Source organism: Dermacentor silvarum, chromosome 8 (assembly GCF_013339745.2).
Source record: "Dermacentor silvarum isolate Dsil-2018 chromosome 8, BIME_Dsil_1.4, whole genome shotgun sequence".
Taxonomy (NCBI): Eukaryota; Metazoa; Arthropoda; class Arachnida; order Ixodida; family Ixodidae; genus Dermacentor; species Dermacentor silvarum.
The window spans coordinates 22,307,820-22,335,208 of NC_051161.1; the positions used below are offsets into that span (position 1 = coordinate 22,307,820).

The window sequence follows — 27,389 nt, forward strand, 5'->3', positions numbered from 1 at the left end:
GCTGCCTTGTCTGGGAAATCTCCCAGCGCCGCCGCGGCCACGTCGTCGCCCGGCCGGGTTGATGGGCGCTAATTAGGCGCGTTCACCATTTGTCTCCCTACCGATGAAAGGATGCCAGCGCCAATGAGTGCACCTGCATTTGTCGAGGATCGGAAGTGTATCCGAAGACTCGCCGGAAAGGCAGATGACAGTTGGAGGAGAGCTGCGCTTCTCCGGCCCAGTATCAGCTCGACAGTCTATAAGAGTGTGATCGAACTATCACGCACTTTTCTCGAGGATGTAGGCTCATTTGACGTGCGCGTGAGAGTGAACGGTACGACAATGTATGCCAATTGTTTCTTTGCTTCGATAAAGAAATTTTACTCTTTCTCCCGTATCCAAAGCAACTCCGCGCAGAAAGTTGTATCTGGGCGGCTCAAGTTTCCAGTGTCTACGGGCTTACATGAACGACTTTGAGAAGCGCTGCCAGGTATACGGCTGGATTGTGTACCGCGGGCTTTGCATCGTCTGTGCTCTTCTGCTCTATTTCTACTTCTATTCCATTACCCCGCGCGGAGTAGCCGACCAGAACAACATCCCTGCCTTTCTGTACATCATTCCTCTGCCTCTTTTTCTTCCTATCTATTCTTCCCCCTTTCCCCTTGCCCAAGTGTAGGTTAGCCAAACGAGCACGTCCTTGGTTACCTCCCTACATTTACTTCTTGGTAATTTTCTCTCTCTTTCTCTCGCTCTCACTCCAACCGGGCACCGTCTTGCTTAACATCCCTGCCCCGATTGTAGACAGTGATGGGGAGCCACACGTGTCCGCACGACTATAATGCTTCCTTCCATCTCTTTCGTTGCCTCCCTTTCCCATCTTTTTTTCTTTTCATTTCTTAACCCCTTTCCCCTGCGTAGTGTAGCAAACACCGATGCGCGTTTGGTCGACCTCCCTTTCCTTCCCTTTTCTCTTTCCTCTATCTTCCCCCTTTCCTTCTTCGTCTTCCTCTCCTTCGAAACAGTGTTGTTGAAACTGTTTTGCGGGATTCATATGCAATAAGAACGGCAGGACAAGTAGACGGTGACCAGTTTTTTTATATACTGGTGTAACAGCTTGCTTCATATTTGAATCCATTTTGAGCGCTCTTGCGTACTCTCCGGTAGAGAATGCTGACTTGGCTTGCATACCCATTTAGAGTGGAGGTACTCACCCACTCCGTTTCCAGCGTAATCAGAAATAATGTGCTCAATCGGATAGTATACAGACGCCCACACTTTTTACTAGAACGCTCTATAATCGCTCTGAGAAGCGAGCTGACTGATATTGTTACGCGAAGGACGAGTCAATTAAACGAGAAACTATTTACAGATTATATTTACAGCAGCGGTTGCAGCGCTCACCGGTTGGATTCACAGCGCGAGCCCAGGTCGTTCTTACTCCTCGTTGCTCGAGTGATGGCGCCTGCGCGCCTCGTTCAAACGACCAAATACAACACGCGTGTAGCAATATTTTGGCGTTGCTGCTTAGTTTGAAGGACTATACGTTATGCTTGTCCGGCAACGGTATTCACCTGTATACGTAAAACTGTTTTCAGCGCGGTATTCTAAATCGAGCAGGTGCTCTGAAATAATCTTTTTATTTACTTTGGAGCGCGGTCCACAAGGAACATTCATCTAAGCGAAGTTTAATGCAGAATGCGCTGTAACTCCAAGAAAATAAGCTGCCAACTCATGCTTTGGTCTTGAAGTGTATTGTTTACGACGAATGAATGAAGACAATAGAGAGTTTCAGATTGAGGAACGCAAGTGGCTTGCGTACGCAAGAACTCGAGGCCATGGTACTGCGCATGCGCAGAGGATGTCTGCGCATGCTCAGTACTGTCAATGAGGACATCGAGAGCCGCGTTTGCTGCCTTCGTAGCGGTGCGTATACAATAAACGCGCCAAGCACGCCCGCCGTTTCGCTTCAGCGTGAAGAGATTCCATGCTGTAGGCTGAATGCAAATGTTAAAATAAATGTGCTTGTTTTTTTCGCACGGGTAGCGAACTTGCAACTTTGCCTGCGGAGAATGTTGCGCATTTTCATTGTGCTACATGTTCGTTGCGCCGCGATTGCTCATTTAGTTATTTATTTTTATGTATTTACGGTACCTCAAATGCCAAACAAGGGGAGTTTTTACACGACCGGTGGTCATGTTACCAATAATTAATAAAAAATTAGAGCATGCGCGTGTTAAGACAAAATCGAAGTTAATGGATAACACTGAAGTAGGACACGTTACATAAAACAACCGTTAAGTCCTCCAGCGTTTTTCCGATTATTAGGTTAGTGCACCACCGTTCGATCCTTGTTGACATATTCGAGGCTTGTTGATATAAAGCGAGGAACGTGAATCTTTGTACATAGGTACAAGTATTCGGTTTATAGAGACATTATGACGGCACTCGCTCGTGTTCTGAGAAGGCTCCCCTCAATGTGAAATCGAAAACAGAGGATAGAACTGTGAGCCATCACCTTTCATCAGCTTCTCCTTCCCAGTAGTCCTAAAGAAATAATAATAAAGGTTCGTGTCCTGCAGGCGACTCACAGTCGATGTCAAAGAGGCGTAATCTTATTGGCTAGGTCACGGAGATCTCTTGAAGGAGAGTGCTGAGATGTCGCAACAAGCGAGCCTCGGGAGCGGGAAGCATCAAAGTAAAGCATCCGAGACAACTAGATGACTCTCATGCGAGGACCCGGAAAGACGGAGACATCAAAGTGACTTTGCTCTAGTCGCCTCAGACCTGTAGTGCGTGTCAGTAGTTTGTCTTCTTGATTTCTTTTTGCTTATTTGCAGGAAGTAATCCGAACGCTTGTGTGCGACAACATGTAAGCCGGTGAGGACCACGGTAAGATGTTTAGCGCAGCTATTGAAATAACAAAGAAAGCGAGGGTGCATTGGAACGTAAAAATAAGATCAGGGAAATATAAATTATACGACAGCTAAGAACGACTTAAAAGCGGGTAAGTGGCTTGAATCCTTGAGCTAAGGAAAGACCGTGTCAGCACAAATAAAGCATGCAGCAGCAAGGTTAGTTTGTCGTGCCTAGGGATAAAAAAAAAACGTAAAGAGCAGGAACGAGGTATTCCGGAGAAGCATGTAGTACTTTGTCCTAGGCAACATATGGTTGTCAACAGAAAAAGGATAGGATTGCAAAATGGACGACGTTTTCTCTACTCGGATCGAAAATTTCAATTTCAGTCGAAATGACGATGAAGCTCACAGCAGCTGCATTGCCGTACTGAGGAAAAAATGCATTTATTCCGCAATCGACTTCGTCTCGTTTGCAGAATTAGGTATATTCTGGCCTTAATATTCAACTATCAGTGCTATACGTAAAGCGGCATTTTTAAGATCTATCGGGGTTTGCGCTGCGTAAATTTGTTCCAGAAGGCCAGTTGTAATAAGCATCCCTACTTCAGGTGAAGGTCATAAACGAATGAATAAGTAAAAAAAAAATTGTTCACGATACACGTGCGGATATGGCCTCTTGTCTTTGCAAGTTCTCACCGTCAAAAGGGCGGGCTTCTTTTTATATACATGGCACGTATGACATTCCGGGGCTGAAGACGCAAAGCTTTTCGTTCGTAACTACTATTTGCCATTTTCCGACGGCCTTCTCTAGTAATATGTCCAGCGTCACTATTTGCTGGCAGCTTCTCTTACGAACAGCTCTAGCGAAATAACTTTTATGTGGGCACGATACCTGAACTATCAGTTCAAGAACGTAGTCTTATCCTGCGCATGTACGCCGGCTTAGGACGCCTGTAAAGTAAGCACACGTTGAGAACATGAGCCTTCAACGAAACAAACTCCGCAACAGATGCTGATCGATGCTCTGAATTTCTTGGCTAAACTCCTCATCCTCTTATTCCTTCTGTTCTTTTCTATGTTAACTGTTTTCCGATATACTGAAAAATGCCACAACGCCTTAGCTCAGCTAACACAAGGCATTATTCAACTGAGTGACATTCTATTTCCGTGACGCAGGGTTGTAGGGCAGCATCCACATAATTGAATTATTTCTGTTTTATATTTTAGAATGCCCGCAACGCCTCCAACAAAGTTATGCGTGAATGTTTCACAGACTGCGATTAGGTATGGCATTTGCCAAATGTTATATGCTTTTACTTCAACGTGCCGACTCTTCCAACTGTGACTGTTGTGACGTAGGCGAAACAGTTCAGCCTCGTCCTTTGTGTTTGCCCCCCGTACGCGCGTGAGCGGAAGACACTGGCCGATTTTCTATTCAAAACCGGCAATAGACAGCTTATTGAAGACATACTAATGGGATCTTGGCCAGACCTTCAATAGTTGCGGAACGATTCATGCATTACTTGCATTCCTTCACAGCACGGGGCTTGACTGGCGTCCGTGAAATTCAATCTGATAAACCGCAGGCAGTGATATTTGTTACTTTCGCATCAGCAGGTGTGTTTAGGGGTGATGCGTCCGAGAGTGCTTCGTAAGAGACGCCGTATGATATAGCATAGCCGATGCACTCGAAGGAAACTTGAGTGAGGGAGCTTCAACGTCCTTCTTTATAGAGGGCCAGCTTCTTTAATTAAACCAACAGCCCAGCCATATATATTACGTTTTGGCACGAACCGCTTTCTAGGAACACTCCGCCGCTACATCCCGCTTTCTTTCTTTGAACGAGCCCGAAAGGAAACTTAATAGAAAAGTCTGTGGTGGGCTAGCTGTGACGACACAGCGGATTGATATACGTACCTCTATCGCCTGCACAGACAATCTGCACGCCACTAAAAGAGATAGAGAGTTTAAATATTCAACGACCGGTTTCACACGCGCGCCTATGTCTATCCTTTACTTGTTTCTTACTTTTGGTTAATTTATTTTTTTCTCTTACTTTTTATGTGTAGCTTCTTCTTTAAGTCGCCACAGCTCGGCGGTGAGCGATCGAACTAATCAAGTCAGCACGGCCGGCACTTCACTTAATCCGGACCCGGAGTTATGAGAACGTAATTTCCTGCCGTACCTCGAATAGCGTCTATGCGCGCGTGTTCGGCCGAGCGACGGCTTATAAAACAGAGGGGTGTGGTCAATTCTGCGCTGCGTCAAAGTGGAGAAAAGAAGAGAGAAAGAGAATGTGGAGTTGAATAGTACGCCCTCTACACTTTTCCGAAAATGCCAAAGAAGTCAATTACTCGCTTTTTGTCTTCCAGCGACGCCTTCGGGCGAGACGCCGTCGAGAAAACGAGATTAGAAAGTGTCTTATTTCACTCCAAATGCGAAAATGGTTATGTCGGGTTTAACTTTGGAAATGTGGCAGTGTTTGATCAATAATAGGAAAGCGCTATAAATCGAAACGCCTGGAACAGTCTCCAGTATTTGGAAGCCAAAGCAGGAAATGAAATCGCCCGAGTCGTCAGTTTCCCCGAAATACAACATTAGGCACGGTAGGAATAATGTGACTTCTGTCTAAATTTGCGCGAGATATCGTATTGCACATGAATTTCTCAGAAGAAAGAGCGAAGCTAAAGCTGTAGCATTTAGCTGGCCTTATTGAGAAACACACAAAAAAGGGCAGTTTCATTGTACATTCATCGTACAGAGTGGCAGCTTATTTAGAACTATAAAGCAACATTATTTTGTACAAGGTATCTGGGTAAGAGAACGAAATGTAAGCGCGGCTTCCCGTGCCTCAGACCGACGTGTCTTTACTGCTGCGTCCTCTTCATTTCACTAGATCCGCACGACGAAGTTTTGCGCGCTGCGCAGCGGGATTTAGACGACCATATGCATTTTCGAGCGAAGGTTGTATGGCCTCACACGTGTCGGCAGTGGTGGTGTAACGCTAAAACCCTACGTGTCGAAAACTCGCGTCTCGTTCAATTGGTATATGCCAAAATTGGCATGAAAGGGTACGAATGTATGACTAATATGACTGATAGGTCATGACATCAATAACATCACATGCTGGTCAGTTACGTCACGAGTAACAATAAAATCACGTGTGCCGCATACCCGCAATGGATAGGGGGGTATGAGCCAGGGATATGCGGGTATGAGCCAGGGACAAGAAAGAAATGGAGAAGAAGGTGGTGCGTGGAAAGCGGCGCCGTCGCCGGATCACGTGACGCGCGCGACCAATCAAGGTCGTTTGGTGTGTCGCGGGGAGAGAAAGGGAAGGAAATGGGGTTGGCGCGCGCTCCGCCGGGCTTTCCTCGCCTCAGATCAGTTTCGACAGCTAGCGTGATGCGTTCCGCCGCGGAGCTGGCTGCGTTTGAGCAACGGCGCCGCGAACTCGCTCGGGAAAGGGCTCGTCGTCGACGTGCCGATTGTAGCGTGAGGGCTTCCGAAGCCCAGGCGAAACGTCAGCGAAGAGCCACCGACCCTGAGTTTAGGGCAAAAGAAGCGAAACGCCTGCGACAGCGTCGTCTTGCCACAAGCTTCGCTTACCACCATTTTCTCGACAGGGGAGGGGCTTTGAATTTATTATTAAGAACAATAAAATGGATGGAAATATGTAGTGAACAGGGGAAAAGAATACAGGGGCATAATTTGCAGAAACTTTTCGATCTTTGTCACGGGCCCGCCGCCTTCGCTAGCATTACGTCCAACATCAGGATTGGTTGGAATTTTCTCCTAGCAACAATTCTAGCGTAGGTGCTTCTTTTGGATACGGGTCCGGATGAAGAAACTGTCTATAAGTCGGGTACAACTTTAGAAGGCAGCGGCATTTGGTCCTCAAAGGCGGGTGCACACGAGTCTCCACCAATCGGCGCGCACTCTAGACTGACGTCATGAGCCGGACGGCCGGTGACCCCGTCGACGGAGAACATGGCAGCCCGCGCTTTGCACTGGCCCGAGTCGCGTCAGCGGCACTATTTCTTTACTCGCGGAGGCAATCGGCTGCCGCGCTCCGGTCATCTGGGCAGGGTCTCTCCTGCCTCCTCAAGTTGTACCCGACTATAGTGGCAGCGAGAGAGAGAGACTGCGAGACAATAAGGAAAGGCGGGGAGGTCAACCAAGGTTTTGCCTGGTTGGCTACTCTACACGTGGGGAAAGGGGGCAAGCAAGATAACAAGGAAAAATGGCCAGGAAGGGCTGAATAGGTCTCCGTAACAGGACACATCTGACCTGCGGCTCCAGGCCTGGTGATAACAGAGACGGAGATAAAAGAAAGAAGGGGGAAGAGGTCACGTGAGGATAAAAATGACATGATTGAAGCAGGTGAAGTTGAACGCGCGCTGCCTGTGATGCAGACATTGTCACAGAAATATGCATGATACCACTGTTCAGTCATTTTATGATGAAATATGAATGTACACTATGACCCGATTTAGGATAACGCACTTCAGTTATAATGAAAGCGATAAAGCTGCGTGTACTTCTTCAAATTTGTGGAAGAAAAGCGCCGCTAAGGCATCTGTGAAAAAAAAATGAAGAAAAAAAAAAGAGAACCCAGTTTACAAGTGTTCACACATTATATCAGCTGTAGTCAACGATGAAGTATTATCTAGGTGCTCTCCATTAAAAGGAGGATACCCTACTGTGCAAGCTAAAAAAAAAAAAAAAATGTGCACAATAGCACAATGAGTTGCACTAGTGGAATTGGAGTCGATTCTTTTTTTATTTATTTATTTAACTTACGTGCAAACTAGAGAAGAATGCGCAACCACTGATCTGGAGGTCAGTGTGCGCAACATGAACGTAGACTCGTGCTTCTATGTGGTCGTCCCATGCCGAATCATTATCTCTTTACCACTTCCGTCACGTTTCTTTTTTTTTCCTTCTTTTTTCCCGCCTTTTTTTTAAATTATCTACTCGAATTCCACCTAATCGAAGCCCACCTACTCGAATTCCGGGGAAAAATAGTTTCAGTTGATTCCTTCTTGAAAGCCGAGGGAATGAGCGGAACGGAATCAAAAGCTAGCACTAGCCTGGCCTTTTTTCTTGTGTTTATTAGATGCTTTTTTCCCCTCTGTCTTTATCTTTTATTTATCTTTATTATTTGCTCTTTAGGAAAGAAACGGTAGCGCTACAGTATAGCGCTTCTCTGTGTTTGTTACAAGAGAGAGAGAGAGACTATTAGAAACACCGTCCCCATTTGCAGCGCGTTTCATGTACACATACGGCCCTCCCCAAAAGCTCTTCCCATCTCTCTTTTTTCATCTACTCTCTTTCTACCTATTCTTCTCCCCGCCGTACCTGACCATTTGCCTTCTCTCTTTCAAAATTTCCCAGCGTTCTTTCCACACAAGCCGTGGTCGGCCGTGCCGCAGTGGTCGCATTCATGTGACCAAGCCGAGTCAGGAAAGGGGAAGGGGTGGGGAAACGGCTTCTTTTTGTTTCTTCTCGCAATTGATCGACCTGGCCGCAAAAAAGGGGTCGCGAAGACAGGAGGAACGAAATTAATAAACGCCTACCTTCTGCGTGCACGCACGGATATAGTATATATATATATATATATATATATATATATATATATATATATATATATTCACACAAACAAGACGACGTCAAAAAAAGAGAGAAAGGAAAGCGCAGAATGAAAGCGAAGAAGGCACGTTTCGTGAGAGAAGGCTTACGCTGGCCGAGGAAGAGGGGGCCGTGAGGAGAGAGAGAGAAGGGACGATTATATTGGGAGAGCCGCCAAAAAGCAATCGATACGCGTTCTACATTTGGGTTCTCTGGCTGGGCTGGGGCGAGGAGCGGGGGAGGTGGCGGCAGCTCCGGTACAACGAAAGAAAGAAAGAAAGAAAGAAAGAAGTGTGTCGCTGCAGAGGTCCGTCGCAGTCGTTGGGACGCCGTTGGGTACACGACCGTTCGGTTGGGCACCGTTCGACCGACGACGTACGCGTCGAAGTGCGCGAACTGAGAGTTGTCGTGACGTCCGACGCAGGTGCTTGTTTTGAACGCGATAGCATTTATTGTCTTTATAGCCTCTGTTTCCTGCCCCGAAATATGGGCACTAGCGTAAAGTTCGCCGCTTCTGATGTGAAACGCATTTCAGTTCGGTCAGCAAGCATAGGGGGTCACTTGCTAAAAATTGCATGCAACGAAAACGTGTAATACTATTATCACTTATATCTTTACAACCGTACTAACCACGCGCCTTACTTTGGTATTGTTGTTTAGAGGAAAGAAGCCGTTACTCGATCGGGCATATGCCGCGTGCACAGATGGCGCCGTCGTCGCTCCAAGCATGACGTAATCGCAGCCAAATTTAGCCTCTCCCTCGGCGTTCGGAAAGGCATAGCTGGACAGTATACGCTTGTCGATCCGAAACGGGAACTTTCGCGTTTGAGAGAGCTCACTGTGCCGTAGTAGGTACAACTCGTAATACTAAAGCCTGTGCTGATCAGCAGCTATGAGGCTTACAAGTGTGCAATTTGTTGCAGAAATTGGACGGTTGCGTGGCTATGGCGCCGCCTCGTTCGATACGTAGGGTCCAGAGATGGCGTGAACAACCTTGGGCAGCAAAATAGAGGGATGTAGATTCGATCCTACCACCTTTGACTATGGCGGGCCCATTACGAGCAAGGAGCGAGTACAAATGGGCGATTGGGCTGCACTACCCCCACTAGCTGTATCGTAAGTTAATCATGTAAGCTTTGTAATCAGTCAGTCAAAGAACTTTATTGAAAGGCCCTGCGAGCTTGTGGGACGGGCAAATGGTCCCGCCTAGGTGACGGCCAGAAGTTCTTGAGTCCTGGCGGCTTCCTCGGCACGCTGGACAGCCCAAAGTTGATCGTCAAGGGCAGAGCTTAGCAGCAAAGTCTCCCAGCGCACGCCGAGGCGATCGCGAGATAAAGTATGAATAAACGTCCCTTGCGTATTTCGTTACATTTCTTTACCCTAGTGCCCATGTATACACTAATAGACCCTCAGCAGCACACAGAAGACGTTTCGCGTACCCCAACGAAGCTGCGTTTCCGATAGAGCCTATCAGACTTTTTTGTCGCAAGTGGATTGGAACCATTAGTCGCGTGGACCAGTGTTACGAATTGTTGAGCTTGCGCGTAAGGGTGGCCTATCGGGGACGAAAACAGAGAGCATTTTCTACAGACTGAACACAGCGTGGGACAGGAGGGAAGGAATGCCGTGTTCGGAGACGTAGGTACTAGCTGGCATATCTGCAGGTCATAAAGAGATTCGTTAGAAGAAAAAGACTAACCGGTCGACCTGGAAAAGTACGTTATAGCCAGCTACGCAGCGTTGCAAAGGAGGTTGGTAATCACAAAGGCATGAACAAAAACAATAAAATCATGAGCATTGAAGCCCAATAGTAATTGGACCGCTAATGTATTTCGTTGCACGCTTTGGGAATGAATACGTCGAAACTGGCGTCATGATAAGGATTCGTGGACACGCCCTGCCAACACACCGACCGCAATTCGTAAATAGCAATATCTACCATAACCTAATTTATCAAAAAGTTCGTTATTGAAATTTTCGCAATTAGTTGATTATGGATTTAGCTTCCTCGCGCAAGTGATGTCTTCGAGTAATGCTGCTCGAGGACTAGAATTCGGCTTTAGGCTTCAAGCAGTTTGCAAAAATTCTGTATAACATAAGAAAAAAGAGCCACCCAGTATATAAACACCACAAAGAGAAAACGAGAAGCGGGCTAGCAAATGTCTCCTGAAAGGGACACTACGCCCACCCGCTTGAAGCGGAAGTAGAAAAGGATATATGAGGAAACAGATAAAGTAAAAGGAAGAATAGGGCACACGACAACACATCACATCCCACGAAGAGCTCGAGCATTACAGTCGAGAGTCTACAGTCTCGTGGTTGACAAGAATTTCCGCACAGATTGGTGCGCTTCATATCGAGTTGAAGCTCAACATATCGAATTGCGTGGTTGACCAAATAAAAATTCTTTATTATAATGTTAAACGTGGCGAGCCAGATGCGTGTCACCATTATATACTGTCACGAGTCAACGCGAACAAGAGGCAACACGTTGAACAAGACGGCGGAACAGCTTAAGAATCACCAGCACAAAGACGTCTTCTTAGTCTTCGAATTAGCCTGTCCTACTACTCGGAGTCAGTTAAAGCACATACTGTCATCGTCGTTTAAACGTCTACATAGAGTACGCGTCATTTGCTCTCGCTCTAAAAGAGCATCGCCCCGATGCTAGACAATGAAGTTCGCTTGGTGAAAATGAAAGTCGCTGGTACAGTCACTCGATGACGTAGGGCTTCATGCGCACTATACGTGCACAAGTTCAGAACGGTGTTGGCGGTGCCTTGTGCAGTAAGGGCTATCTGGAACGACCTCGTATGTAACGTCACTTAGCCGACGCAGCACTTTATAGGGTCCGAAATATCGCCTCAGCAGCTTCTCGGATAGTCCCCGTTTTCGTATAGGCGTCCAGACCCATACTCCGTCACCGGTTTCGTAAGTTACAGGCCTATGATGGGCATTATAGCGACATGAATCGTATGCTTGCTGCTGGTGTATTCGCACGCGTGCGAGCTGCCTGGCTTCTTCTGCACGTTGCGTAAACGCATCGGCATCCATGTCAATGTCGTCAGGTGCGTGTGGTAGCATGGCATCGAGCATCGACCTTACTTCACGTCCGTGGACAAGACTGAATGGAGTCATCCGTGTAGTTTCTTGTTTAGCCGTGTTATAAGCAAACGTGATATAAGGCAGAATCTCGTCCCAATCGTTGTGCTCTATATTCACGTACATGGAAAGCATGTCTTCGAGTGCTTTGTTCAGGCGCTCTGCTAGTCCGTTTGTTTGTGGATGGTAGACTGTTGTCTTTCGGTGACTTGTGCCACTGAGCATCAGGACGTTATCTAAAGTCGCGGCTGTGAATGCGGTGCCTCGGTCTGTTATGACGATGGTTGGTGCGCCATGTCTCAGCACAACATTCTTTATGAAAAATCGGGCCACCTCTGCTGCTGTGCCTCTCTGGATTTAAAGTGTTGAGCTTTCTTTGGATAAAAACTGCGACTTATTCGTGTCTAACCATTCTCGTGGGCAGCCGATCCCGAAGATAATGTAAACACTGCGGTTAGAACCGCACACGGTACCCCTGGTACCACCGTGCGGTGGTACCGGTGGTAAGGGGAGCGTTTTCGCATTCTTTCTCATTTACAGCTAGCGCTTTCTTTGCCAAGGAAGCGAGAAGCTTCTTTGTTTCGGCTGCATGTCTTCGCCGCTTCGCCTCTCTCGTTGAGCCGCGGCGCTTCTCGTCGAAGACGCGGACTCTGCGTGTGTTCCAGTTCTGGTCAGCATCGTAGACACTCTACGTAGACAGCTAAAGAGACTGCCGCGAGAGTTTTGAGGCCATGCTATGGAACGCGTTGCGAACTGTCTGGAAGACGTATGGAAGACACTTCTTCGACGTGACGCCACCTCGCGCCGACAAGAAAAAGTTGAGAAAAGCTCACATTTTTTCCGTATTTTAAATCTTTGCGCCTGCGAACCTATGAAAAACACAATGTGACTTACATTAAGGGCGTAGCTAGGAAAGCGTGTCTACGTTTTCTTGTGCGCAGACTTCCTGTCGGCATTCCAAGCGTCCTGCTCAGCCGCGATCTTGTTTCGACAGGAAAGTACCCCTGCATCGTTTTTGATTTCGTGAAGCTGTCTACTTTGACGTATTCGTGAGAATCGGAACGAGACTCAAGATGGCCCCTGTACGCTTAGCCGTCTACTTTACCGTCAACGGCGAGTATTGGAACACAGCCTCTTTCGTTTGAGACGCTGTGTCTCTGGTCGCAGACGGCGCACGGGGTTCCAATTTGGTCCTTGAGCAAGTGGCTCTCGGACTACTAGTTAGCTCCCGCGTGCCGGTATAGGGCATGGTGATAAGGAGAACGCCACCCATAACACATTGTGCAACGTAGTGTCACAAATGCGCAGCCCCCCAAAGCATGCTAAGCGCATTCTTTGATAGCAACCGGGGTTGGTTCTTCATAATGCTTTTTTTCTCTTCAGCCTCCTGTTTTCAAATCCACGTTATATATTTCGACAGAGAAACGTTTGTTCGATTGAGTTACTCGATGCAACGAACCTGTTCGTATCCCTCTTTCTACTGTGCGTAAAATTTGAAATATGTGCTTTACCCGAGAGGCATTGTATAGCCTTGTATAGATTTGAATAGGCGTATATAAACTCGTCTTGTTTACTGATTATAGAGCTACTCCGCTTCGGGAGTCGCGACGACAAGGATCTCATGTTCCATAACTGGCGTAAAGGTATCTCGCCTTAGCTCTACACAGGCACGCGGGAGAGAAATACTTTTTTTTTTCACCTCTTACAATCTTTCTTCCCCACGTTCAGGCACATGCAAGAGCACGTCGCTCCGCTGCGCATTTCAACCGCGGCGCGCACATCGCTCGAGGCCCGCTCGCGATTCTATTGCCTCCGGCGTCATTCGGAGGGAAATAAGGCCGGAAGGGTGAATAAATACCCGCCTTTTTAAGTCGTCCCTTCAAAAGAGCGGGAATTCCCATTCATTTCCCAGCGTGAACCCCTTCTGCACCGCTCTGCTCGGTTTGTATCGTGCCTTCCGGTTCTTTATAACTCTGTTTCTTTCTTTTTTTTTTTTTTCGTAGTCCCTCGGAATCGAACGTCTTGGCTTGTCCGGATTGTTCTTTTGAGACGAGAATTGAGTATTCCTTGCGAACATATACGGGCCTCATTTGCAAGCTGTGCTCTTTAGCCAGAGAGAGAGAGAGAGAGAGTTGAGTTGAGCTCACCGGAGTTTTTGGTTTCTTTCTTTCTCTCTTTCTTTCTTTCGTTTCATTAGCGTGTGCGCTTTTCTCCGCCAAATCATGCCCTCTACGATCCCTATATTTCTTGCTTTACAGTTCCAAGGCACCTGGAATGTTTTACTTGTGAATTCGGTTATTGGCACTGGCTCTACTTTAGTCTTTTTTTTTTTTTTTCTGTGCTCTCCATCATTTACGGTCGGTACAAAAAGCTGAATATAGACGGCTGGCAAAAGAAAAACTAGGACAAGGATTTCGCCGAACAAGCGTAATAGTGTGTGCCCAAATGCATAAAAAAAGCGCACGAGAGGACACCTAGAAATTTATGCGGGATATTGTGCGAAGGAAGCGAGAAGCTCCTTTGTTTCGGCTGCATGTCTACGTGTCCTTCATGGTTCAATGAACGATTATTAACATTCCTGCTCTTATAGTATATTCGTTTCGAAACTTCGTTATGAATGAGCGTTTTTTTTTATGCGTAATATCTCGAATTATTTGTTTCCCTGATGCATAATCATCTTCAACCCCACTCTTACACTTTCTCGGTTAGGGTCCTCAATCATTTGTTGCAATTCGTCCGCAGCGTTGCTGAACAGGACAATGTCATCTGCAAACCGAAGGTGAGATATTCGTCGCTGATCCTCACTTCTAATCCTTCCCAGTCTAATAACTTAAATACTTCTACTAAGCATGCAGTGAATAGCATTGGAGAAATTGTCTCTGAGTGTCTCTTTGTCTGACCTTTTTCTTGATAGGTAATTTTATACTTTTCTTGTCGACAAGCAACTTAGCTGTGGGATCTTTGGATATATTTGCTAAGGTATTCACGTACGCTTACTGTACTACTTGATTACGCAATGCCTCCATGACTGATGGTACCTCTACTGAGTCAAATGGCTTTTCGTAATCAATTACAGTCATATATAGCGGTTGGTTTTACTCCTCAGATTTCTCAATTATGGCATGGACGTGATCTATTGTAGGATACCCCATCCTGAAGACAGCCTTTTCTCTTGGTTGAATAATTTCAAGTGTTACTCTGGTTCTATTAGAAATTAATTTAGTGAATATTTTATACAATACTGAAAGCAAGCTGATGAGCCTATACTTATTCAATTATTTAACGTCTCCCTTCTTATAGATTAGTATAACGTTGGCATTCTCCCAACTCTCTGGTGCATTTGTGGCGCTAATATTTTACTGTAGCTATACCCCACGCGTATACAAAATTTGTTCAAACCATTTCAGGGACCCTTTAACATGAAGCACCAATGAAACGCCGGCAATGGCAGACGACCTGAACAGACGCCACTTTGTAAAGAAGTCAGTGTCTAAGCAGCTAAGTCGGGAGGCATTGCGTATAAAGGGTCGCAAGCTCTTCAAGTATAATATTCCCTCCATCTTTGATCAAAGCGACCGTTATTCCATCTTCTTCTGCGACTTTTCCCCGGGTCATGTCTTGCAAATCTCTTCAGACCTCATCGCTAGTTACAGATGGAGCGTCTGTATCTTTTTAGTCACTACTTGCAATCAAGGTTGCATAGCTGCCCTGGGCACTGTACAGTTCAGTACAGAAGTACTGTGCTGCTTTAACTATATCATCGAAATTTCTGATAAAATTACCTTGCTTATCCTTCACTGCATACACCTTGTTCTTTCCTATATGCCAAGTTTCCTTCTCACTAATTCCATGCTGCCTTCATTTCTTACTGCTTGTTAATTTTTTCCTATTTTATAATTTAAAATAACATTTACTTTCTTCTTGTTTATCAGATTCGACAGTTCAACGAATTCTATATGATCTCCTGAGTTGACACTTTCATATTTTGTCGTTTCTTTATTAGGTCATTTGTTAGTGGGGACAGCTTACCTACTTCTGAACCTCACATGGAGCTCCCACTACGTCTATTTGGAGAAGGAGCTTTCTGGTATCGCTCAGGTGTTGAAATTCCTCTGCGGGAAGACTTGGGGTGCACCTGTGCACTCACTCCAAGTCGCACCTATACAGATCCCGGGTTTTTGGAACTCCTGCGTATACAGTCTGCCCGTTTTATCGAACACATGCAAGAGCAACATTCGCGCTCTGGAGAGCGCACAGGGTCAAGCTTTACGCACGTGTCTTCGTTTACCTCGATGTACCTCAACGTCACCAACAAGCGCCATCACCAGAAATCATCTGCTCACGTAGCAGTCGACTCGCTCAGAGCGCACATTGGCCATCTTTCAAAGGTCCCGGACCATCACTTTTCTTCACTTCCGGCACAGTGGCCACGAGCTACTTTTTCGCGACTGATCAACGCTCACCACATGAGTATTGCATCGGCTTATACATCGCCGCCAAGACCTTTATCTCCCTTATGGTGTCTTAGACAGCCTTGGGCCGTACCTGTCTATTCCAGGAATTACTAAGAAAGCCAATCATTCGTCAGGGTCATTGAAGTAGATGGCACTGTTTTTATTGCATGAAACATACGGAGACCACATGCACATTATGTATACAGATGGCTCGACCTCGCCCGCAAGCTCAGCAGCCGCCTTTTGTCATTACAGCAAAACGGGTCGCAAAGGAAATTCAAGGTGACACACATAGCGACATCTACGCAGACAGAACTTGCGGCCCTCCATGCCACTGTAAACCATGCAATTGGCCAAAAAGCAGAGAAATGGTTCGTGTTTTGCGCCTCAAAAGCCCCACTTCAGAGCGTGAAATCTGCTCTACGTCACAGTACATATGAGCAGATAATATCTGAAAGAAGAGCGTCTAACCGTCACGCTCAGGAAAAAGGGCGCTGGTGTCATCTTTTAGTGATTTCTGGGTCATTGTGGCATTGTCGGTAACGATCTCGCTGACAAGGCTGCTCCGTCTGCCCACGGAGGCTATTTCAATTCCACTAGCAAGGACAGACGCTGTAAGGGAACTTCGTTTGCTTGCTCACACAACTACACAAGATTTCTGGAGCTCCCTGAGCGTGTTTCTAATTGCCCATAGTGCCAACTAGCCATTCCCGCGGGGTTGCAACGCTGCTCTACCACCTATGGCTTTGTGTGGCATTTACGAACGCGCATTTTCTCCTTCTTGGAATGTCTGTTACTGCCGATGTGCGACGCCTGTTGTTCTATAGAAACCTGTCAAACACCTGTTGTGCGCTTGCCCTCAATAAGACGTCCAGCGCAGATCTTTACATACCTCACTAAGCCGACCGGACTCAAGCAGAACATTTTCTTAACCTTCTTGGACCCTGGCCACATGCATTGATGACACAGAAAGCTGTTCGGGCGCTACTGCAGTTTTGGAGGAACACCGGCCTGAATGACCGATTGTAATACCGCTGTGTGTCCTTCTGTGTGCGCGCAGTGCTCATTCCCTCTTTCTTTCCTTCTTTTCCTTTTTCTATTCCGCCTTTCTCTTGCCCCATGTGCAGGGTAGCGAACCGGACGCTCGTCTAGTTGACCTCCCTTGCTTTCCCCTCTTTGTTTTCTTTCTCTCTTACCTTGCCTCGGTGTCTTACCTCTGAATTCAGTTGCGGCTTCTGAAATTAATCTAGTTACGGTTTCATTATTTACCCCTATGTTATGTTCATTTGCCCATTTTAGAGCTGCATAGTATTTGTTTGCGAGCACCAGCCTGGATTCCACTGCTTCTACCCCGACGGCGTCTATAGGTTGGCCTGTTTCCTCTTGACTTATTTGGCTCTTTCTCTTTCAAATTGAGAGCTGTCCTAGACCACACTAACCTAAGATCACTACCCTTTATCCCCACTTAAGGCTTCTACAGCCTGTTTCCTCCCGCTTCAATCTGATTTTCCTCAGCTTTCCTTTTTCTCATCTATCGTTCTCCATTTCCCCATCTCTTAATGTAGGGTAGCCAACCAAGCATGACCTTGGTTAGCCTTCCTGCATTTCCTTTTTATTCATCGCTCCTTCTCTCTCTCTCTTAACAGATGTAATTTCGCGGAAAACGCCTTAACTATCAGCTAAATACCACATTCAGAAAAGCGTTGTTCAGAACGACTTAGCTAAACGGCTGAAATATATATTCTTCTTGCCGTCACCATTGTAAGAACGAATGCACGGTAACGAAAAAGGGAGAAAACGTTCTTTTTTTTTTAACATAAACGCAGGCCGGAGTTTAACTTAAGTAGCCAAGTGAACACACGCAGCACTGCTATCGGCGTAGAGCTGTACAGCGCCGCAAAGTGAATGTCTCGCCCTAATGGCGCAATTCGCACCACAGCTTTGCACTGACGACCACGAAAGTTGTGCTTCTAAGCGCTTATTTATACTGACGCCGTAGCGGCAGCGATGTCGCGGAACCATTCGAGTCCCCGCCTTGCGAATCCGTGAAAAGCTTGTTTGGGGCTGCAGTGTGACGGGCAAACACAGTTAAACCAATCTGGTATTTACCAGTTTATTAATTTTTTTACATAGGTGAGCATGCTCCTTGCTCCACTGACAAGTTATAAACAGCACGACCAATCCATTTAGCGTTTAGAAGAGACGGTGGCGATGACGACTAGTGGTGTACTATCCGCCACGTCTCGGCACTTCAGCGCTCTTATATAGGAGTGAAAGATGCGAACACGTGTTTCCCTAGCGACGTCCTGGCTTGTAATACTGAACTCACGGAAAGCTATTTGAAGACGATTGTGACTTCAGAAGCATTTGCAGTTCGGCTACAATGTTTGTAAGCTTGCTTTATCGTTCTTTTTGTCGCCTTATGTTCTCGTTCGGTTACAACTCCTGCAGCTTATCGTCTGTGGCCCTTCCGTAAGCGGCCCGCATTCAAACTCGTTACCGAGTTTTATCTACAAACGATTTATACATTTCTTACAGACAAACGGAATAGTATGCCTATTGTAAAAAAAAAATTACCGTGAATCGTAATGCGCGCAGTCTATATTCCTGAAATTAATTTCATCGTGAAAAGTTACGTAGTTCCCATTTCGAAGCTGCAATCTGGTTTTGACTGCAGCCTTTCTTTTAAGGCGTAACCTTAAACGATTCGCTCCGAGGCAGAGTTTATTCTTGCCCAAACCGGGGCATTCGGAGCGTATACAGTAGGCCTCGAAGCGTCAGCACGCGTTCCTATAGGTCGCTTGGAGGCCACTACTGCAGCGCGTTCGCGCCGTTCGATACACTATAGGAGCGCAGAAATTCGGTGCCCATGTGCAGGCGATCGATGCGAAATGTCACGTACAGCCACCCCCTCCCCCCCTCTCCTTTCCCCATTCAACCTCCCGCCCACTTCTCCGCCTTCTCTCGATCACTAACATTGGAAGAAGAAAAAAAAACTGAGACAAAACAGCGTCGTCGCTTCGATGCAAGGACGCCGGCGACGGCACTCGCCTATACACTGTACGTTGCCCTTGTTTCTCCGTCGCGCGCGCGCTCGTGCTGTTTTTTTTTTTTTTTTTATCTCTCTCTTCCCGAAGACACGCTTCGTGGAGAATACGGGCACGAGCAGTGCGTGGGACGGAAGACAGACACCTCCCGGGACCGGCGACGCAGCGCTTTATCGCCGCGCTTATATGACATAAAGGTTGGTGCTCGGGACATGGAGCTCGTTTAGAGAGTGCTCCTGTCGATCGCGCTTGTGCGAGTAGGCCGAAACGACTGCGCGGCGGCGCGACATGACAGCCGCGCGTCTTGGAATTTCGGGGACGAAAGCGAACGAAGTCAAGCTTCCACCAAAAAAATAAATAAATAAAATAAAGCAATACGACTAAGACTTGAGCAATATACTGCGTACGGACGACTTGTATAGTCACCTTATATCTGTATAGACTTCTTCGCCTCCCTGTTTTCTTTTTCTATTACCTGTGAGCAGTCTACCGACACTTTATAGAAAGCAGTCGATTAACAAGTACTTGGCACACGTAGTAATCAACATGTGGTTGAACAAGGGATCTCGCTGTAGCCAATGTTTTGACAAGGGGCCTTGTCTCGGCCCGGGATCTGTTGGTTTTGTTTGTTGAACAAGTTCCCTTGTATGAGCGTTGATTACAGCGACATTTTGCGTTCGACCGCTGTTGATAATTTCAAGCCTCCAGCTTCCTGAGAGTTTCCGTCTTGTCGGAAAGTAGGCTGTTTGGAAGACAGTCTAGAAAGTAAGTTATGCACACATAAATGCCCATGGATGTTCAGCTAAAAAAAGAAAAAAAAATCTGTAAGCCATTTGAGTAGCACTATTGCGTATTTAAGACAAACTTCCCTGCGTGAGAGTTGACTGCATGGCGCTTTCCTTGCGCACACGTGTGCTCAATCAACTCTTCCCTTAATCGCTTTCTGGTTCTGCCATTTTCATCGCTCTGTGTAACAATACCAAAGGAAGGTGGTTCCAGATCACCTCCCTCGCTTTCTATCATACTTATATCGCGTATCGTTCTGTATATATAGGCCATGGGACGTGTGGTCACGTGATTGTTGCTGTTGCCATCCCTACGGGCTACGTAGGCTACAAGGAATAGTCATAAAATGTGCGACTTTATTGCTGTGGTCATGAGAGACCTAACCATTGACTGAGCATGTGGTGTGACTTCCTCTCATTCAACGCGCTCACACCGGCTAGCCCGAGTCCGTGCAACGGACACGCCAGTTTTGAAAGATGCGCCAGAGGATGTGTATGGCAGCCAATACTGCGTGTCAAAATATGAACTTTGCTTCACGTTCCTAGTTAACCGTCACCTTCATCGTCTTCATCATCAGCCTATATCTAAGTTCATTGCAGCACTAAGGCGATCTCCAGTTACCCCTGTCGCCCAGCGATCTCCAATTACTCCTGTTCTGCACCAGCTAATCCCACGTTACGCCCGCAGATTTTCTCATTTCATCATACCACCTAATTATTTGCCGTCTTCGACTGGGCTTCCCGACTCTTGGCCGTCATTCTCCAACTAGCAGACCACCAGTCATCCACCCTACTCATTGCATGGTCACCTCAGCTCTATTTAGTTAACCGTATAGTAGGTGCCCTAAAGCCACCTGTCGAATGTAGAAGCCAAGTGCGCTTTTAAAAAGTGTGTTACGCATGGGAATATTTCGCATAAGGCTGATCCTGAATCGTTTGCATGGCACCGACAACTCTTGTGAAAACTATAGAACTGCGCGTTTCATTAGCATGATACCTTGTCATATACCTATCATAGCTTGCCACACTCAAAGTCAGATGAATAAGGTCGCTGTATAAGGTTACTGTGCAAGCATTTCCTTTTCTTTGTTAAACTAATGTATCGCGATGGCCTGTGTATCTAATGAGGATTCGTAGCTATCAAAAAAGAAAGAAAGAAAGAAAAGGAAAGGACAGACGATGCGGTAATCAGACTGCGATGTTTCAGACATCTGATTAGCGCCGAGCATTGCTTTACGAGTTCAGGCATGTGGCGAAACAAATACATAACGAAACACCCCAAATTTGGGCCTCTGAATCAGAGTGTTTGTGACGCAGGTCGGATCCGTCTTAAAAGCAAGTGACCTAATGCAATCTGCGTTCTTGCCGTGAAACTTAATCGAAGGAGCAAGCAGGCATTCTGGGTGCTATCAAAAAGCATCCCGCTCACTTCGTTCCAGGGCACGCATGCGCGAGTCGGGGCATCTGTGGCACGATGCGAAGAGAACTATAAGACAATGAATACGGCAACAATAGAGAGCGAGAGGTCTTGCTCTGGTCTTGACTATAAATCAAAAAGAGAAAAGAAGAGACGTAACCCGCTACGAAAAAGAGAGCTGCTATTCTTTACTCGAATTTAATAAGAACGGAAAGACAGGGCCACTATCTGTAGAGTGCCGGGCGGGCACGGCGGCGAAGGCAAAGTTGGGGGAAATGAGCTCGGCAGCGGAGAGCGCCGCACGCACCAGCGCACCACGCCTTCTATTATTTTTTCTCTTTTTTTATTCCGTCCTTTTTCGTTCTGGCTCACAGGCGCCATAGAAACGGCGCGCTATACCAAACCGTCGCTTCGCCCCAGAGATGGGACGGCGGGTGTGCGGGGAGAACGAACGCCCGTAAACACGCCAGCTCCAGAAAACGGCGCGACGCCGTCGCCTCTGTGACCGTGACGCCACGCGGTGTTACGCGCTCGCCAGGCTGCTGCTTCTTTGCTTGGCGAGAAGCCGACACGGATAGAAGTTCGTACGCAAGAGTTCTCCTGTTTTTATGCTCGCGTTTGTACACTCCTGTGTGTGTGTTTGTGTGTGGGGGTGTGTGTGTAGAGATGGAGAGAAGGGCGGTTAGCTCGAGCACTGGCTCGCATGTATACCCTGTTGAACACCAGAACAGATGTTCCCCGTGTTTTTGGTGTGTTTATAAACTCGTCTGTACATTCCAGGAAATTAGTAGCGCGTCCTCTCACCAGAAGGTGATGCTGTGACAGTACCGTGATAGTACCGTGATAGTACCCTTGCGTACAGAGGTTCTGTTATGGCAGTATAGTGCTGCTTGCGAACTTTTATCACTGACACATTTCATTACATATACATTTTGCACACTTTACTGCGACTGATATTTAGGCCCGCTTTACAGCCGCGTCACAGCTACTTCATGTGGTCCATTGCTCCGTTGCCAACTCATTAACACTGGCCTGGCATCCTCTGGCGATGTTTAGCCCTTGTGCTACAAAAGGCTAGATTCATCATCATCGTCACCGAATTCATATTTTGTTTATGAAAGCGTGCGTGCGTGTGTGCGTATGTAGTATGTATGTATGTATGTATGTATGTAGTGTGTGTGTGTATGTATGTATGTATGTATGTATGTATGTATGTATGTATGTATGTATGTATGTATGTATGTATGTATGTATGTGTATGTATGTATGTATGTATGTATGTATGTATGTATGTATGTATGTATGTATGTATGTATGTATGTATGTATGTATGTATGTATGTATGTAGGTGTTCGTGCGTGGCCTGGGTTCATGGGTACGTACCTAAATATGCAGATGATTGGCTAAACGTCGTCTCTGACGACGCCATACAATATCCAGACGGCAGCTTTTTATATAGCGCCGGTGTTTAGCATGTGCATACCTTCCGCACGCTGTGGTGGCTGCCTTTAAGTTGAGGGGGGCAGCTACGCATCAATTACTGTTTTATTCACTTGGTTCTTTTTTTTCTGTGTCTTTCTTTTTCTCTCGGTCCAATAATGGACAGAGAAAATTGTTGTTTATTGTTCTTTCTGGTAACTTATAGTATCCTGCCCTTATAATTGATGACTGCGAAATAGCGAGTTCTGCAGTGACCTACTTTCCCTGCTTTACGCCACTTAATAAAATGTAAGTTTTATACTGGCACGTGCGAGCGATTAGACAGTCATTAGCTATTCGTAAAATGATTACAATCTTAAAATCCCAATGCTACACACCATGTCACTAAGATTCTGTTTGTTATGCATTTGTCATACTTCAGCAAGCACGTCGCAGACTCGAGGGGTTTCTTTTTTCGTCCTTATGTCCTCTTCCTCGGCTACGCAAAACAATCGCAGCATTGCTGATTGTCTTTTTTATTTTCTACAATGTAAAAGTATCTGTAGAAGAGCTATGATATGGGCTCGTTGTTGTGCATTGATTGTTTCCTTGCGCTAAGTACAGTAGGACGCGACAGGGACGGAACGGACACCGAATATGAAGCGGACAGTGGGGTGTCACTGGTCCGCTTCATATTCAGTGTCCGTTTCGTTCCTGTCGCGTCCTACTGTACTTAGCGCAAGAAAACAATGAAAAGTATCTGTGTTCACAGCACCTACACTTCAATAATGACTTCACTCCGATATATTCTCATATATCGAAGAAATGCACGGTAGCCCCGGCCATGTCATCAGGTTTGTCGAAGGCTAACAAAAACGTAAACTGTGGACTTCTGGCACCGTCAGAACATCTATATCGTGCAATCTTATAAAGCTCGTAAATATGGTTTCAGCCGTCTTTTGTGAGAACTGAGTTTGTGGGTGTTTTATGTCTCGGTTCTGCAAATAGTCGTCGCTTTATGTTTGCACGTGCTTTCATACGCGACGAAAACATATTCTTCGAAACTAGCTTTCGCAGACTTATCCCGAAACATCTAACTTCGTTAATGAACAAGTAAACAGCCAAAGAAATGGAGCAACTAAAGACTACGCGTTCTTCGGCAACTCTACCAAAGTTTCACTGATACGTTGTCGTTGACAGCAATTGAAGGCACAGCTCGTTAAGCTCAGAAGTATACTTCTTATTGCTCAAAATTCATGTACCTTCTTCTCAGTGTCCGTTAACACCTCGCCTTTAGATTTAAATGAATGTATCCATGGCGATGTTCAATCTTCTGCACAATATTGTCAACATATTAAATCAAGAGTTCCTGCCCTAGCGTAACCCATATGGTAACGTTAGGGTAAGAAGCTAGGTGATAGCCCAACCATTTCGTTTCAGTAAGCAAGTGTAACAAGCAAATGCACTCCCGACAAGGGCAGTAATCGATGTTTTCATGGAGTTGTATCCAAAAAGCATGACGTTAATCCGAATGCACTGCATCTCATTGCGTTTACAGAAGGAAGAACTACAAACGCCGCGTGATTCGTTTCACAATGTTTCATTGTCTGCGTTTCAAAATGCTTCATTCACTGCGCTTAGTACACGGGAATGTAATTACGTGTACTCAAAATTGGCGAACGCCGTCGATACGCTTTCTGGGTTTGCTGGTATTTACCGAAAGGAAATTTATATTACCCCTCGAGTGACTTGTACAATAATAATTGATTAGCTTTCTTATATGTATTTTAAATGTTGGCAATTTCTTCCTCCCTTCTTCTCTTCAAACAGGTTTTCTGAAAGCCATGTGGCCCCTGTGATTCTCATCACTCTTTAACTTATTTTCGACTGCATTCGGGGGACTGCACCAGTGCCAATAGCGCTTAATACTCGTTCGAAAGATAACCTCGAAAAAGTATTATTCCAAATAGCATTAGGTGTCGTTGAGAAAGAACTACTTCCCTTAGAAAGCTTTTCGTGGAGAGAGATAGCTGCTTCTAAACTTGTCAGCAGTGACACCTAGTTTTGCTTTAACCGTTTCCTGAGACATTGGAGAATATGGGTGAATTCGTGTCGGGATTTCTTAGAACATTTCAAATGGCTTGTTTGTACACACCACTGGTAGAGAGATAGCTGTTTATACACCCTACTGGTAGGACAAATGGTCCACTCAGTTAAAGTACGATCCTACTTCGCTTCACATTCAACGCTTATTCGTACCTTATCAGAGCTAGCACGTTGACTGATGGAAGGAGCAACAAAAAGTCAGTATAAGGTAACTTCTGAAGTTGGTAAATTGTGACATATTTTATTCAGTCATCGAAGAAAAGTTCATTTCTGACGTCTAACATAATGGAAACACACTAAGATTGTGATTTGTCCTTTAATAGTCCTCTCGGCATTCGCGTTCATGTGTACTCGAGGTTCCTATGAGCGAAATTCTAATGTTTAGTGTTACCCACGATATCCTGCTAACAAGGAGTCTACGTAAACGCCCGTGCTAGCCCTTAATGCCTTACTAAAGCTTATCCTTCATTTCACTGCTTCGAAGCCATTTCGTTCGGCCAGCAAAGTGACACTGTCAAACAACATGTGACGTCACGAATAGCAGAATAGTACATCGAAAACCGAGGACGAGGAAGATGAGGCGCACTACGAAGCGCTTATACCCATACTCTTCTGTGGTTCTATATTGCTGCATTCGTACTGTTTTATTCAGTATGGATTTCCAGCAAGCCCATGCGTATATTTTGTAAAGAATCGCAGCTCATATAAATTCTACCGAAGAATCTCGCACAACATTCGTTAAAAATGTTGTATTGTCCTTCTGTTGACTTTTCGTCGCTTTTCAACAGACTCAACGTTATAATATCACGAGGAATTTTTCGCGAGCGAAGTCAATATTCAGCGAAGCTCGGGGCAAAGCTGCTCGCGAAATCAATGGGACGTGGGGCGGCGGGTGACTCACCTGCAGGTCATCACTGGCGCTGCAGCGTTTCCACTCGGGACACACAGTGGTGGCAGCCAGCAGCAGCAGCGGCGTCGTCGGCGCTAGCGACGTCACGTCGTCTCCGAGGCCGAAGTCTAGTTGTCCGCATCGGCGAGTCGCCGAACCTCGGGATAACGGCCTTCATAGCTCGCCCCCCCTCCGGAACACCAGCCCGAAAGCAATAGGGGAGCACGCACCACAGAGAAACGACGCGATGCACCGACTATAACTTGGCCGAAAAAAAAAAACGAAAAGAAGGGACAGAGACAACGATACGTGTATCACTCCGACGGCGCGCACGGGCCGCGCGGCTCCCAGAACTGGGCCACTACTACGCCGGCGGTGGTGGTCGTCGTTCCGTTGCTTCGCCGCTGTGCTCTCGCGCCGTACGCCCGCGGCAACGATGCCGCCGCGGCACGACGGGCCCCGAGGCCGAACAATCCTCGCCGAGGGAACGCTCCAGCTTCTGTCTTTCTTTCCGCTTCGAGTGAAGGCGTGGGGTTCTCCCTTTTTTTTCCTCCCAGGCGCTTGTCGTGGCTACATTTCGTATTGCACGCCCTGGCTTGACCTGGCAAAAAGTCGCGTGGCGTCCACGACGTTGGGAGCAATCGGGGCCTGGGACAGCCACCTCCTCCTCTCCCTCCTTCTCCTTCTTTTTTTTTTTTCCGGAGGCGCGAAAAGGCGAAGCGGCCCGGCGCGGCCGGCCTTTCCTGCGGCTGTCCTCACTGCGGTGCCTAGCGGGACGCTCCGGCGAGGGGGCGCCCTCTGGTAGGGAGCGGCGCAGTTAAATTGATCTGATTTCCTTCCCTCCATGCCCTACCGCACAGCAAGGCAGGCCAATGGAGGGAGAGAAAGGGGGGGGGGGGACGCCCACCTCCACCCCCTCGGCCCACCAGCGTTGGCGACGACGGCGACGTGCCCCCAGGAACAACACGATGGTGGAAGGGGTTGGGTGGGGGGGGGGGGGGGGGGGGAGGGGGCTAACACACCCTCCTCTTTCCCTGACTTTCCGTGACACAAGCCCCTTTCCCTGACTTTCCTGCAACCTCTCTCGTGCTTTTCCGACTTCGAACGAACGAACGAAGGTGGGAAGTGGGGAGCGTCAGGCGACGGAAATCGGGGAAACTTAATTGCCTCACCGCCGGCTGCATGCAGCAGAGTGTGAAAGGTGTTTCTGAAAAACATTCATTCGTTCGTCCGCGCGTTCTCCTTCTATATCGCCCGCCTTTCTTTCTTACCTACCAGCCACGAGAGAGGCCATTTCGTTACAGAATTACCTTTTGTAGAAGATCGTACAACTTTGTCTAATCTTGTTGAAAAAAAAAAGAAAACTTGGGACATTTTACACGTAATACCTCGTGACGTCAACTATGCCAGAGACTTCTAGCAACGCCAACATAATATTAATATATGAAAAAAGAAGGCGTCAAAGGACTCAAGTGTTTTAGAGACAGTAGCCTTCCTTTAGGCGTTGCGCAGTGTATTCACTAGGCTTTGTAGTTACCAAAAGAGTCAGGGCAACAGCTGACGTTGATCATTCTGGAAACGAGGTGGCTTTAGAAAAAGATATTCAAGAAGAGATCTCATCCATGTCTTTTTTTCTTCTTCGGAGAATTGAAGAATCATCCAAAATAACGAGCCCTTATATATGGGGTATATGACAGAAAGGAAT

The 27,389-nt window shown here is 46.7% G+C and overlaps 1 protein-coding gene across 1 annotated transcript in view; it reads right to left on the bottom strand.

The window, feature by feature from the left end:
• Window positions 1-26,292, bottom strand: part of LOC119460787 (potassium voltage-gated channel protein Shaw) — a 113,246-nt gene extending 86,954 nt beyond the window's left edge. Inside the window, exon 1 of the mRNA XM_037721874.2 lies at window positions 25,697-26,292. The gene's annotated coding sequence lies outside the window, so the exon portion shown is untranslated. The remainder of the gene's footprint in view (window positions 1-25,696) is intronic.
• Window positions 26,293-27,389: the final 1,097 nt, after the last annotated feature.